Below are 14035 nucleotides of genomic sequence, written 5' to 3' on the forward strand. Positions count from 1 at the left end.
TCTCGGCTCACTGCAAGCTTTGCCTCCCGGGTTCAAGCCATTCTCCTGCCTCAGCCTCCCGAGGGTGGATGTGTTTTGGTTGTGTACTTTTTCTTAGGTTCCTATTCATAGTGCCTTGTTTCCTTGCCTGATTTGTGGATTTTTGACTAGGCACTGCTCAATTTCCTTGGGATTTTATCTGTAGGAATTATTTGAGGCCTTGGAGAATCTGAATTTGCTTCTAACCGTTGCCTTGGAACACTGCCAACTTGAGGCCAATTTAAATTTTTACTTGAGGTTTCTCAGTCTACATATGCAGCACTAATTTTAAGGATCAAAAACTAAGTGAAGACCCTGAAGATTCCACAAAAAAAACTATTAGAACAAACAAATTCAGCAAAGCTGCAGTATATAAAAATCAACACATACACATCAGTTGCATACAGTTATATACTATAAATGATTCAAAAAGGAAATTAAGGAAACATTTCTAACTGCAACAGCATTGAAAAGAATAAAATGCTCAGGAATAAACTTAACCATGGAGGTGAAAGACTCATACACTGAAAACTACGAAATGTTGCTGAAATAAATTAATATACAAATAAATCAAAAGATATCTCATTTTCACGGATTAGAAAACCTATTACTGTTAAGATGCCAGTGCTACTCAAACCAATCTATAGATCCAAGGCAATCTCTATCAAAATCCCAAAGATGATTATCCTAAGTGAAATAAGCAAGTCACAAAAAAATTCTGTATGATTCCACTTATATGAGGTATCTAAAGTCGTCAAATTCATTGAAACATAAAGTTGAATGGTGATTACCAGGGGACAGGGGAAGGGGAGTTGTTATTTAATGAGTATAGTGTCAGTTCTGCAAGACGGAAAAGATAAGGAGATCTGTTTCACAACAATGTGAATATACTTAACACTACTGAACTGTACACTTAAAAATAAAGAACAGAGTAAATTTTATGGTTTTTACCACAATAAAAAATAAACCCCAATGATGTTTTTTGCAGAAACAGAAAAATTCATCCTAAAATTCATATGGAATCTCAAAGGACACTCAAACAGCCAAAATAATCTTGAAAAAGAACAAAGTTTGAGGTCTCAAACTTAATGATTTCAAAACTTACTAAAAGATACAATAATCAAAACAGTATGGTACTGACATAAACACAGATATATAGACCTATGACATAGAACAGGGAGCCTAGCAATCAATCCTCACATGTACTGTCAAATAATTTTCAACAAACAAGCCAACACTTTGTTAAAAGGTTATTAAAAGAATAGTTTTTTTCAACAAATGGTCTTAGAAAAATGGAATATCCACACGCAAAAGAATAAAGTTGGACCATTACCTTACACTGTATACAAAAATTAACTCAAAATGAATCAAAGACCTAAATATTAGAACTAAAACTTTTATAAAACTCCTCAAAGAAAACACAGAATGAGAGCTTCATTACATTGAATTTGCAGTGACTTCTTTGACATGACACCAAAATCATAGGCAACAAAAGAAAAAGTAGATAAACTTCATCAAAATTGAAAACTTTTGCACATCAATGGACACTATCAATACTGGATATTAAGCCTTACTAGAAAGCTATTATAACTAAGATAGTGTGGTATTAACACAGGATGCATAAACTAACAAATCAAACATAATAGAGCCCAGACACAGTCATACATATATTGAAATTTGATATACGACAGAGGCAGCACTGATGAATGGAGAATAAATAAACTTTTCAATACAGTGTGTTGGCATGACTGGATATCCATACGGATAAAAAATGAGATCGTATCTCTACATCACAACATACATATAAATCTAGAAATCAGAAAAATGCAAATTACAATCACAAAGAAATGCCATTTCTTTTTTTTTTTTTTTTTTATACTTTAGGTTTTAGGGTACATGTGCACAATGTGCAGGTTTGTTACATATGTATCCATGTGCCATGCTGATTTCCTGCACCCATTAACTCATTATTTAGCATTAGGTATATCTCCTAATGCTGTCCCTCCCCACTCCCCCAACCCCACAACAGTCCCCGGAGTGTGATGTTCCCCTTCCTGTGTCCATGAGTTCTCATTGTTCAATTCCCACCTATGAGTGAGAACATGAGGTGTTTGGTTTTTTGTCCTTGCAATATACTGAGAATGATGTTTTCCAGTTTCATCCATGTCCCTACAAAGGACATGAACTCATCATTTTTTATGGCTGCATAGTATTCCATGGTGTATATGGGCCACATTTTCTTAATCCAGTCTATCGTTGTTGGACATTTGGGTTGGTTCCAAGTCTTTGCTATTGTGAATAGTGCCGCAATAAACATACGTGTGCATGTGTCTTTATAGCAGCATGATTTATAGTCCTTTGGGTATATACCCAGTAATGGGATGGCTGGGTCAAATGGTATTTCTAGTTCTAGATCCCTGAGGAATCACCACACTGACTTCCACAATGGTTGAACTAGTTTACAGTCCCACCAACAGTGTAAAAGTGTTCCTATTTCTCCACATCCTCTCCAGCACCTGTTGTTTCCTGATTTTTTAATGATGGCCATTCTAACTGGTGTGAGATGGTATCTCACTGTGGTTTCAATTTGCATTTCTCTGATGGCCAGTGATGATGAGCATTTCTTCATGTGTTTTTTGGCTGCATAAATGTCTTCTTTTGAGAAGTGTCTGTTCATGCCCTTTGCCCACTTTTTGATGGGGTTGTTTGTTTTTTTCTTGTAAATTTGTTTGAGTTCATTGTAGATCGTGGATATTAGCCCTTTGTCAGATGAGTAGGTTGCAAAAATTTTCTCCCATTCTGTAGGTTGCCTGTTTACTCTGATGGTAGTTTCTTTTGCTGTGCAGAAGCTCTTTAGTTTAATTAGATCCTATTTGTCAATTTTGGCTTTTGTTGCCATTGCTTTTGGTGTTTTAGACATGAAGTCCTTGCCCACGCCTATGTCCTGAATGGTATTGCCTAGGTTTTCTTGTAGGATTTTAATGGTTTTAGGTCTAACGTTTAAGTCTTTAATCCATCTTGAATTAATTTTTGTATAAGGTGTAAGGAAGGGATCCAGTTTCAGCTTTCTACATATGGCTAGCCAGTTTTCCCAGCACCATTTATTAAATAGGGAATCCTTTCCCCATTTCTTGTTTTTGTCAGGTTTGTCAAAGATCAGATAGTTGTAGATATGCGGCATCATTTCTGAGGGCTCTGTTCTGTTCCATTGATCTATGTCTCTGCTGTAGTACCAGTACCATGCTGTTTTGGTTACTGTAGCCTTCTAGTATAGTTTGAAGTCAGGTAGCGTGATGCCTCCAGCTTTGTTCTTTTGGCTTAGGAGTGACTTGGCGATGCGGGCTCTTTTTTGGTTCCATATGAACTTGAAAGTAGTTTTTTCCAATTCTGTGAAGAAAGTCATTGGTAGCTTGATGGGGATGGCATTGAATCTATAAATTACCTTGGGCAGTATGGCCATTTTCACGATATTGATTCTTCCAACCCATGAGCATGGAATGTTCTTCCATTTGTTTGTATCCTCTTTTATTTCATTGAGCAGTGGTTTGTAGTTCTCCTTGAAGAGGTGCTTCACATCCCTTGTAAGTTGGATTCCTAGGTATTTTATTCTCTTTGAAGCAATTGTGAATGGGAGTTCACTCATGATTTGGCTCTCTGTTTGTCTGTTATTGGTGTACAAGAATGCTTCCGATTTTTGTACATTGATTTTGTATCCTGAGACTTTGCTGAAGTTGCTAATCAGCTTAAGGGGGTTTTGGGGTGAGACAGTGGGGTTTTCTAGATATACAATCATGTCATCTGCAAACAGGGACAATTTGACTTCCTCTTTTCCTAATTGAATACCCTTTATTTCCTTCTCCTGCCTGATTGCTCTGGCCAGAACTTCCAGCACTATGCTGAATAGGAGTGGTGAGAGAGGGCATCCCTGTCTTGCGCCAGTTTTCAAAGGGAATGCCTCCAGTTTTTGCCAATTCAGTATGATATTGGTTGTGGTTTTGTCATACATAGCTCTTATTATTTTGAGATACGTCCCATCAATACCTAATTTATTGAGAGTTTTTAGCATGAAGCGTTGTTGAATTTTGTCAAAGGCCTTTCCTGCATCTATTGAGATAATCATGTGGTTTTTGTCTTTGGTTCTGTTTATATGCTGGATTACATTTATTGATTTGCATATGTTGAACCAGCCTTGCATCCCAGGGATGAAGCCCACTTAATTATGGTGGATAAGCTTTTTGATGTGCTGCTGGATTCGGTTTGCCAGTATTTTATTGAGGAATTTTGCATCAATGTTCATCAAGGATATTAGTCTGAAATTCTCTTTTTTGGTTATGTCTCTGCCAGGCTTTGGTATCAGGACGATGCTGGCTTCATAAAATGTGTTAGGGAGGATTCCCTCTTTTTCTATCGATTGGAATAGTTTCAGAAGGAATGGTACCAGTCCCTCCTTGTACCTCTGGTAGAATTCGGCTGTGAATCCATCAGGTCCTGGACTCTTTTTGGTTGGTAAGCTATTGATTATTGCCACAATTTCAGAACCTGTTATTGGTCTATTCAGAGATTCAACTTCTTCCTGGTTTAGTCTTGAGAGGGTGTATGTTTCGAGGAATTTATCCATTTCTTCTAGATTTTCTAGTTTATTTGCATAGAGGTGTTTGTAGTATTCTCTGATGGTAGATTGTATTTCTGTGGGATCGGTGGTGATATCCCCTTTTTCATTTTTTATTGCATCTATTTGATTCTTCTCTCTTTTCTTCTTTATTAGTCTTGCTAGCAGTCTATCAATTTTGTTGATCTTTTCAAAAAACCAGCTCCTGGATTCATTAATTTTTTGAAGGGTTTTTTGTGTCTCTATTTCCTTCAGTTCTGCTCTGATTTTAGTTATTTCTAGCCTTCTGCTAGCTTTTGAATGTGTTTGCTCTTGCTTTTCTAGTTCTTTTAATTGTGATGTTAGGGTGTCAATTTTGGATCTTTCCTGCTTTCTCTTGTGGGCATTTAGTGCTATAAATTTCCCTCTACACACTGCTTTGAACGTGTCCCAGAGATTCTGGTATGTTGTGTCTTTGTTCTCATTGGTTTCAAAGAACATCTTTATTTCTGCCTTCATTTCATTATGTACCCAATAGTCATTCAGGAGCAGGTTGTTCAGTTTCCATGTAGTTGAGCGGTTTTGAGTGAGTTTCTTAATCCTGAGTTCTAGTTTGATTGCACTGTGGTCTGAGAGACAGTTTGTTATAATTTCTGTTCTTTTACATTTGCTGAGGAGAGCTTTACTTCCAACTATGTGGTCAATTTTGGAATAGGTGTGGTGTGGTGCTGAAAAAAATGTATATTCTGTTGATTTGGGGTGGAGAGTTCTGTAGATGTCTATTAGGTCCACTTTGTGCAGAGCTGCGTTCAATTCCTGGATATCCTTGTTAACTTTCTGTCTCATTGATCTGTCTAATGTTGACAGTGGGGTGTTAAAATCTCCCATTATTATTGTGTGGGAGTTTAAGTCCCTTTGTAGGTCACTCAGGACTTGCTTTATGAATCTGCGTGCTCCTGTGTTGGGTGCATACATATTTAGGATAGTTAGCTCTTCTTGTTGAATTGATCCCTTTACCATTATGTAATGGCCTTCTTTGTCTCTTTTGATCTTTGTTGGTTTAAAGTCTATTTTATCAGAGACTAGGATTGCAACCTCTGCCTTTTTTTGTTTTCCATTGTCTTGATAGATCTTCCTCCATCCCTTTATTTTGAGTCTATGTGTGTCTCTGCACGTGAGATGGGTTTCCTGAATACAGCACACTGATGGGTCCTGACTCCTTATCCAGTTTGCCAGTCTGTGTCTTTTAATTGGAGCATTTAGCCCATTTACATTTAAAGTTAATATTGTTATGTGTGAATCTGATCCTGTCATTATGATGTTAGTTGGTTATTTTGCTCGTTAGTTGATGCAGTTTCTTCCTAGCCTTGATGGTCTTTACAATTTGGCATGTTTTTGCAGTGGCTGGTAACAGTTGTTCCTTTCCATGTTTAGTGCTTCCTTCAGGAGCTCTTTTAGGGCAGGCCTGGTGGTGACAAAATCACTCAGCATTTGCTTGTCTGTAAAGTATTTTATTTCTCCTTCACTTATGAAGCTTAGTTTGGCTGGATATGAAATTCTGGGTTGAAAATTCTTTTCTTTAAGAATGTTGAATATCAGCCCCCACTCTCTTCTGGCTTGTAGAGTTTCTGCTGAGAGATCAGCTGTTAGTCTGATGGGCTTCCCTTTGTGGGTAACCCGACCTTTCTCTCTGGCTGCCCTTATTATTTTTTCCTTCATTTCAACTTTGGTGAATCTGACAATTATGTGTCTTGGAGTTGCTCTTCTCGAGGAGTATCTTTGTGGCGTTCTCTGTATTTCCTGAATCTGAATGTTGGCCTGCCTTACTATATTGGGGAAGTTCTTCTGGATAATATCTTGCAGAGTGTTTTCCAACTTGGTTCCATTCTCCCCGTCACTTTCAGGTACACCAATCAGACGTAGGTTTGGTCTTTTCACATAGTCCCAAATTTCTTGGTGGCTTTGTTCATTTCTTTTTATTCTTTTTTCTCTAAACTTCCCTTCTGGTTTCATTTCCTTCATTTCATCTTCCATCAGCGATACCCTTTCTTCCAGTTGATCGCATCTGCTACTGAGGCTTCTGCAATCTTTGCGTAGTTCTCGAAACTTGGCTTTCAGCTCCATCAGCTCCTTTAAGCCCTTCTCTCCATTGGTTATTCTAGTTATCCATTCTTCTAATTTTTTTTCAAAGTTTTTAACTTCTTTGCTATTGTTTTGAATTTCCTCCCATAGCTCAGAGTAGTTTGATCGTCTGAAGCCTTCTTCTCTCAACTCGTCAAAGTCATCCTCCATCCAGCTTTGTTCCATTGCTGGTGAGGAACTGCGTTCCTTTGGAGGAGGAGAGGTGCTCTGCTTTTTAGAGTTTCCAGTTTTTCCCCATCTTTGTGGTTTTATCTACTTTTGGTCTTTGATGATGGTGATGTACAGATGGGTTTTTGGTGTGGATGTCCTTTCTGTTTGTTAGTTTTTCTTCTACCAGACAGGACTCTCAGCTGCAGGTCTGTTGGAGTTTACTAGAGGTCCACTCCAGACCCTGTTTGGCTGGGTGTCAGCAGCGGTGGCTGCAGAACAGCGGATTTTCGTGAGACCACAAATTCAGCTGTCTGATAGTTCCTCTGAAGTTTTGTCTCAGAGGAGTACCCGGCCAACTAAGGTGTCAGTCTGTCCCTACTGGGGGGGTGCCTCCCAATTAGGCTGCTCAGGGGTGAGGGACCCACTTTAGGAGGCAGTCTGTCCGTTCTCAGATCTCCAGCTGCCTGCTGGGAGAACCACTACTCTCTTCAAAGCTGTCAGTCAGACAGGGACATTTAAGTCTGTGGAGGTTCTTGCTGACGTTTTGTTTGTCTGTGCCCTGCCCCCAGAGGTGGAGCTTACAGAGGCAGGCAGGCCTCCTTGAGCTGTGCTGGGCTCCACCCAGTTCGAGCTTCCTGGCTGCTTTGTTTACCTAAGCAAGCCTGGGCAATGGCAGGCGCCCCTCCCCCAGCCTCGCTGCTGCCTTGCAGCTTGATCTCAGACTGCTGTGCTAGCAATCAGCGAGACTCCGTGGGCATAGGACCCTCCGAGCCAGGTGCGGGACACAATCTCCTAGTGTGCCGTTTTCCAGGCCCGTTGGAAAAGCGCAGTATTAAGGTGGGACTGACCCGATATTCCAGGTGCCGTCTGTTACCCCTTTCTTTGACTAGGAAAGGGAACTCCCTGACCCCTTGCGCTTCCCGAGTGAGGCAATGCCTCGCCCTGCTTCGGCTCGCACACAGTGAGCTTCACCGACTCTCCTGCACCCACTGTTTGGCACTCCCTAGTGAGATGAAACCAGTACCTCAAACAGAAATGCAGAAATCACCCGTCTTCTGTGTCGCTGGGGCTGGGAGCTGTAGACCGGAGCTGTTCCTATTCGGCCATCTTGGCTCCACCCCCAGAAATGCCATTTCATACCCACTAGACTAGCCAAACTTAAAAGTCAGTAAATAGGAAGCACTGGCTGATAAGATTGTGGATCCAGGGGCATTCTTACTCACTGCTAGCAAAAATCTAAATGCATCAATTTATATTCAGCATCCGTTTTGAAAAACAATTCAATTTTACACAGCTTTAGTTTTCTGTTTCTACCTACATGGGTTGAATTGTATCGCCCCAAAAAAATACGTTGAGTCCTAATCCTCAGTACCTCAGAATGTAATCTTATTAGGAAATAAGGTCTCTACAGGGATAATCAGGGTGGACCCCAATCCAATATGACCTGGATCCTTAGAAAATTAGAAAATTTGGAAACAAAGACAGATACAGGGAAAGACTATGTGAACATACAGGGAGAATGCCATGCGAAGGTGAAGAATGAGATCAGCATGATGCATCTACAAGCCAAAGACTGCCAGTAAACCACCAGAAGCTAGGAGAAAGACATGGAACAGATTCTCCCTCACAGCCTTCAAAAGGAACCAACCCTGGAGATAACTTGATCTTGGACTTCTGGCCTCCAGAACTGTGAGACAATTTATTTCTGCTGTTCAAGCCACCTAGTTTGTGGTACTTTGTCATGGCAGCCCTAGCAAACTAATATGCTCCTGTAACAAATTATCGCAAATTCAAAGGCATAAAATAACACAAATGTATCTTATAGGTCTGCAAGTCAGAAGTCTGATATAGGTCTCACTAAGCTAAACCAAGGTGCTGGTGGGGCTTCAATACTTTCTGGGAGCTCTAGGGAAAAAATCTACTTCCTTACCTTCTTCATCTTCTTAGAGGCTGCCTCTTTCCTTGGCTCAGGGTCCCCTTCTTTCATCACCAAAGCTAGCAAAGATGGGTTGAGTGATCTTGGCTCACTGCAAGCTCCGCCTCCCGGGTTCAAGCCATTCTCCGGCCTCAGCCTCCCGAGGGTGGATGTGTATCACACTGTATTACTCCAACCCTGCTTCCACTGTCAAATCTTCTCTGATCTCTTCTGCCTCTCTCTTCTACTTTTTAAGGACCCTCATGATTACACTGCACCCACTCAGATAATCCTGGATAATCTCTTCATCTCAAAATCCTTAAACCCATCCCCAAAGTCCATTTTGCCACGTAAGGTAACACATTCTCAAATGTGGACATCTTTGGCCAAGATGGGCAGATCGCTAGAGCCCAGGAGTTTGAGACATGCCTGGGCAACATAGCAAAACCCCTTCTCTACAAAAAAAAAAAAAAAAAAAAGATACAAAAATTAGCTGGGCATGGTGGCACGCATTGCAATCCCACCTACTCAGTAGGCTGAGGTGGGAGGATTACTTGAGCCTGTAAGGCAGAGTTTTCAGTGAGGCAAGACTGCACATCACTGCACCCTAGCCTGGGCAACAGAGTGAGACCCTGTCTCAAAAAAAAAAAAAAAAAAAATTGCTGAATGCAAGTTGTATGAAATGTAAGGAAGACGTGGCCAAACAACGTACTGTGGCAGATGGAAGAGAAGAAATCTGTAAAGTTATCTGCTAGGTAAATCAATGCCAGAAGGAAAGTTCTTGGTTGTAAAAGAAAAAAAAAAAAAAAAACAGTGGGAGATACACTCTTCTGCCCCAAGTTCTAAGAACAGCCTTATAACAACAACCTAAATGAGCGCAGATCAGCTTGTAAATAACAAGGTGAACAACAACTCAATGTTATAAACTGTCAGGGACCACCCACAGACAGAACCCAGTTCTTCCAAAATGTTGTTTAGCTAACAGTTTTTCAGTTTCTTTTGTTTAAACTGAATGCCTTTAAGCCAAGCAGGCAATAGTCAGTTCACTTCCATTCTTCCTATCCTTTTGACCCTCCCCTGTCTTCAACATAATAAATGTTATGTAGGTTATGAGTTTGAGACCAGCTGCATCCTTACAAATTACTCTGAAATAACTGTATCAGAAGTTTGTCATCAAGGTCATTATAAACTATGCAATTTTCAAGAGTCCCTCTTAGCTGACTCTCTCTCACTTCTCGCCTACCTCCTTTAACCAGAGACACTGCTTTTTTTCACATAATCGGAGATACCTGGCAAAATTAAGTACAGCCTTGGAAAGCTATGATGGGAAGTATATATGCTCCTTGTGGAAAGTAAAAGTGGACTAGGAGTAAAGACCTAGGTTCTAGTCCTCATTTTCCAAATATCTCACAGAATAACCCTCAGCCAGTATTTTTATCTCTCTGGAGTTCAATTTATTTTCCTTGTACAATATATAATGAGCAGATTTCAATTAGATAAACTCTGAACCTGTCCTGTATTTTATATATCTATACCAACATTTATACTGAAATAGGCTTTTTCGGCATGTAAAAATTTTTGCTTTGAATGGGGTACAGAAGGCAGAAGAGTGTGCTAGGGAAATAAGCTGACTTGGTAATTGAAAGGGAAAAGAGAAAGAATGAGAGAAGGGCCTGCCACTGAGGAGGATAGAGTCTGATGACAATGAAAAACAAACTTTATGGTTTTACTTATGGTTACCTTCTACTAAGTGTATAAAAACAAATTATGGAGATGTGACAATCTAATGCACTATAATGAAAATACTCATCAGCACTGCTTCACATGGTTTGTCAACTTTTATTTTTAAATATGGCCCATTCTGCTATAATGAAGTTTTGTTCTCAGGTTATATATAAATTTGAGTATCAGTGTACTGTCTAAAGTCTGCCTAATCTTATTTGTTCCTTAAAGGAGATTTCAACAAATGGAGATGTTAAAATCAAAAGAGAAAAATCCACAATGTCAATAACAAGAAGCAGCCCTCAAATAGCTAGAATGTATGTGGAGAGGGAGTGTCCCATTAGTAATAAAATGCTTTTTAAAAAAATAAAACAAAAAATGGCAAAGTGCAGATTATGAAGGACTTTGCAAGCAAGGGTCAAGGGCATGAACAGTATCCTGTGGACAATGAAAAGCCATAAGAGATTTTTAAAACAGAGCGACTCTATCAAATCTGTGTTTTTGAAAAATAACACTCATGGCAGAGTACATACTACATTTACAAAATAAAGTATAAAATTATTATGTAGGCTGATATTTTACCACAAAATAGTAACATGAAATTGGAATAAAACACTCACTCATTGAAGCCATAAAATAAATTTCACAAATACTACAGTATTCTTAAAGAAATTAACAGGGAATTATGCCTTGCAAATTCCTTAGGTGAGTAAATAATCACAACTTTAAAAAAAACGCTCTTTTTTAAGTTCTCACACTACATATGTATACCTTTTTCAAATAAAATTAACACTTTAAGTAATATTTATGGGCATTAGGGCCACGGAATTTTTAAATATTTACCTAACCATTTAGAAAGCACTTAGCATTAAAGGTATAGAAAAATATCTCACACACTAACTTATGCCTTTCGAAACCTTGTATTTACCTAGTCAAACACGAAGTGATCTCATTGAAAAGCTGAAAATTGCACTGTAGAATATGCAATTAAAATGGCATAGAAATGTAGCTTGTTTAATTCTGATTAAAGCTTCCATGCATGCGACTGATTTTTTTAAACTTCCTATTAGTTTCTGCTGATTCTTGGCAGATAAGACTACAAACTCAGTGCTTCTTTCCATTAACCCACCAAAGCAGAACACCATTAACAGTAACTAGATTTACTGGGCTTCAAATCTCTAACTGCTTTGCCAAAAAAAAAACAAAAAAAAAACCTTAGTTAAGAACTGAACTGACACATATATAGCATTTAAATCAAATATTATAAATCTAATTATAAAATCAAATGTTTTACAAACATGCCATTATTTTTCAACACAGTAATATAACATCCCAAAAGTTAAAAACTACTTTAAATCTATTATTCTACAATTAAAAACATTTCTATTGATAGAAGTTTAAGTGGCTTTCAAAGAGGTTAATAAAAATGTTTAAATTCTTAAAGAAATGAACATGTAGTAATTTTGTTACCATCCTATAAATGAACCCCCGTATACTTTTTTAAAGTCATATCCAAAATATATAGGATATTTGCTCATCTTTTTCAATTATTATACCTTGGAAAGTATAGGTTAGCAAGGTCAACATTCAACATTTAAGTAAAACTTCAAGAATTACTAGTTTGTGACATCTTATTTTATTTTTATTTCTACCTTACCAAAAGTGTAAACAAAAAGAATTTAATTTTAGAATTCGAAGGTATTATATAATTTAATTTTAGAATTAGAAGGTATTACAGAATTCATCTACTAGGATCCTTTAATTTGACAAGATACTAAGATTCAGAAAGGTTCACTGACTTTTCAAAATTAAACAGTTAAGCCAAGACTCCTCAATCCTCTGCCTATGAATCCAGGACATTTTCTCCTATGTCAGGTCCTATCTAAAATCTTTTCATCTTCCTTCACTTTCTGAAACAAGCAAGTGTTTTTACCATTGTCATATACGACACTTTGAAAATTAGAAAATCTCCTGAACTTTTACTTCCATAAAAGTACTGATTTCCTCTAAATATATTTAACATAATATATATGCAAACAAAAAGCACAAATCCACTGTTAGACTTCGGGAACAAGCATAAATAAAAATTCTTGTTATGACAGTATCTGCTAAGTTAAAAATACCCTTTTCTAGTAATGTCAAAATAGAATTATTTTGTAGACACTGAATATTAGGTAGGCATGTATAAACCCTGAACTATTCACATACACTTTAAGTGTGCAAAAATGTTCCTATTAAAAGTGGAATGTGAATCAGGGTTTTCTGCACTAAGAAAATACAATCTTTTTAGAAGCACAAATTGTATTTTCCTCTAATATAAACAATAATTGAAGCTACCTGGTATAGCTATATACATATATAGCTATGCTGTGATGGAAAGAGCACCACACTAGGATTAAGAAGCCTAGAAATTTTCCACTTACAAGAGGACAGACAGAATTACCGCACCAACAAATTACAATTAAAATATGTTAAACTGTAACTGTTAAGTTCAGGAAAATTGCCCACAAAAGTGATGAAACTGCTAAAACAATTTTCCAGTGTTAAAAAATGCAATTTGTTCACATTTGGTCAAAATTCAAATACTAATTCCATTCTATGAAAATAGTTGATACTACTTTGTTCCATAATAAATCCTCTCAAAACAATTTTTCTTCCGACACACATTTTCCTGAAGTACTATCTATTATCACTGGTAGTAAACTGAGAAAACAAAAGGCATAACAAAACTTTTTCAAGTGGTTGACCACAGAAGTGGCCTCTGAAGCCAATTCAAGAAGCAAAGTATTGTGTCACTGGAACACTACAGATCAGTGTTCAACATGTTATAAAACCAATGTAGTAGCTTGGAGATTATTTCGAAGAGAAGACAGACAATAAGTGAAGGAAGAGAACAGAAAATAAGAGAGAAGAATGCATCAAACGCATTAAGGACAAGAAACTTTTGTCTCCAACATATTGGCTCCCAGTGTAAAGCATATCAGTAATCCAAAAATTCAGAAAAACCTATGGTGTACGCTCTTACTCTCCTACTTAAAACCACTAAACGTACAAGTTAGTCGTGCAGAACACAGCATTGAAAACTGAAAAATCTAATCAAATCCCAGAACTACCACTTACTAGACATGTGAAGCCGTGTTACCTCTGTAAGCCTAGATTTCTCATCTCTAGAGGTTAATGGCACCAGCCAAACACCGTTCTTGTGAGGATTTGAGACAGTATGTGTAAAATGTTTTGCACTTCATAAATGCTCAATAATAGTAACTATACTTATTAAGTTTCTTGGTGATGTAGAACAGGTAGATTTTCCAATACTATATAAAGATATAAACTCATTTGCTAATGATTTCAATCCCTTTTAAAAAAACAAAAATATGTAAACCTATGGTGAAAAAATAGAAATGCTTTTGGCGTCTTTCCAGGAATTACCAAGTTTAAAGTTTAAACTGTTAAAACAGTCTCCTAATTATGCAACAAATACAAAGAACATTGAATTAATC

General features: G+C 37.8%; 1 protein-coding gene across 6 annotated transcripts in view; it reads right to left on the reverse strand.

Moving 5' to 3' along the window:
• Positions 1–14035, reverse strand: part of PDE3B (phosphodiesterase 3B) — a 231252-nt gene that overhangs the window by 215251 nt on the left and 1966 nt on the right. The window lies entirely within an intron of this gene.

This window comes from Symphalangus syndactylus, chromosome 6 (genome assembly GCF_028878055.3).
Source record: "Symphalangus syndactylus isolate Jambi chromosome 6, NHGRI_mSymSyn1-v2.1_pri, whole genome shotgun sequence".
NCBI lineage: Eukaryota > Metazoa > Chordata > Mammalia > Primates > Hylobatidae > Symphalangus > Symphalangus syndactylus.